The following is a 2,077-nucleotide window of genomic DNA, read 5'->3' on the forward strand; positions in this document are numbered from 1 at the left end:
TTAGAAATCATCTTTCTAGCTTTAAGACAAGAAACAAATTGACTCTTACGCATAGAATTTTCCCCTTTCCACTCTAGGAAGGGTTCATTTGGAAACAAAAACTTGACTACACGGGTACTACAATCAATAGAAGCATAACATGAATGCAGCCAATCCATACAAAGAATAATATCAAAATCTAGCATATCAAGCTCTACATGATAAACATGAGTGACTTTATGGGATACGGAGATGGGACACTTTCTATAGAACCTCTTAGCCACAATAGAATCACCTACAGGAGTAGAGATAGAAAAAAGATCTAACAACACATCCGAAAGACTATCGAACCTCATAGCCACATATGGCATCACAAAAGACCAGGTAGAACTGGGGTCAAGCAAAGCATAAACATCAAGTTGGCAAACTTTCAACATACTGGTAACCACCTCGGGGGAACCTTCTTGCTCACGATGAGTCGGAAGTGCATGGAATCAGTTTTGCTTTGGAGCATTTGAACTCAAACTACTAGGAGGAGCTTTCTCTTCCCTTAGACGTAAGAATTGGTGAATCGCTCTTCTTATGACAACCCTTACCACAACCATAGCAACCATCCGTGTCGGCGAAACACTTACCCTCGTGCTTCTTTCCATACCTAGCACAAGTAGACATAGGCAATGAAGATCCACCAACATTTCCTCCTTGAGGCTTAGGGTTAGACACCCTATCTTTTTTGAAATTAGAGGGAGAGTTGGAGGAAACTTGACTTGAAAAATATTTGGAACTTAGAACGATCACGTCCATCGGACCTTGAATGTGAAAAGTCGCCATCACCGGTCGTAGCTCTTTTTTCCTCCATATACCTTTCCTTGAGTTTCTCCTCTTCAATTTGTTGAGCATGTACCATAAGGCAAGAAATTTCCATATCATTGATAAGCATAGCGGTACGACATTCTTTAACCACCATTTCAGAAACACCCGAAACAAACTTACTCATTCTTTCCCTAGGGTCGACAACTATAGTGGGAGCATATCAACACAATTATGTGAATTTCAAAGCATATTCCTTCACACTCAAACTTCCTTGACGAAGGTTGATGAATTCAAGCACCTTTGTCTTCCTCATGTCAAGGGGAAAAACATATTAAGGAAAGTGATTTTGAACTTTTCTCAATCAAAAGGATCCGCGTCTTCCACCCTCTCTTCTTTCCATTGGTTGAACCATATTTGAGCACCCCCTTTAAGTTGATAAGAGGCCAATTCTGCCTTTTCCACCAGAGTCATTCCCACGATCATCAACACCTTGTATACTTCATCAATGAACTGTTGAGGGTCTCCCTAGACCTTAGAACCATGAAACTCCAGAGGATTCATTCTAGTGAAATCCCTCACTCGAAAAGTCGATGTACCCATATTTGGGTTCATAACAACTGCAACCTCCCTATTGTCTTGAGTCGTCATGGCTTGAGCCAACACTTGTAAAGCATCCCTAAACTCTGCATTAGTCACTTGCTCGGCCAAAGGATCGACTAGAGCTTGAGAAAGAGCCTCTTGTTCCACATTCTCTCCTGCATTTCTCCTAGAATATTCCCTTCGAGTGGTCATATCATGTGGAGCATCAAATACGGATTAGGAGAGAGACATTATAGAGTTAAAATCTACCGCACAACTTTAGAGTAATGAAAGAAGTGGAGTTTCCTAAGCATCTTATAGCCTCTCATTAATAAATGTGGCTCGCTTCACACTCATGAACAAGACTCTACTCGACGTGGCTTTTGAGACTTCCTAGGATCTTTCTCAACCTTGTGGTTTGAATACCAAATTTGCCATGACCCAAGGTAGATTCTAGGTGTAACATGGCGTATAGGACCCCGAGAGTTCATACACAAGCCACTTAGCATACATCATATAAGATAATAGAAATTCAAGGGAATTTAAATGACAATTTCAAAACATAAGAGCTTTATAGAATGAAACAGAAGTCTGACAATGTCTCAAAGTCATCTAGTACATAAGAAAGATTGATATGTAACCCGTACATCAAGTTCAAAACTGAAATGTAAAGACAATATGAATTAAAGGCTTGGACCTTGGATCA

Source organism: Solanum verrucosum, unplaced genomic scaffold, assembly GCF_900185275.1.
Source record: "Solanum verrucosum unplaced genomic scaffold, falcon-dt-bn FXZP01000274.1, whole genome shotgun sequence".
In the NCBI taxonomy this organism is placed as follows: Eukaryota; Viridiplantae; Streptophyta; class Magnoliopsida; order Solanales; family Solanaceae; genus Solanum; species Solanum verrucosum.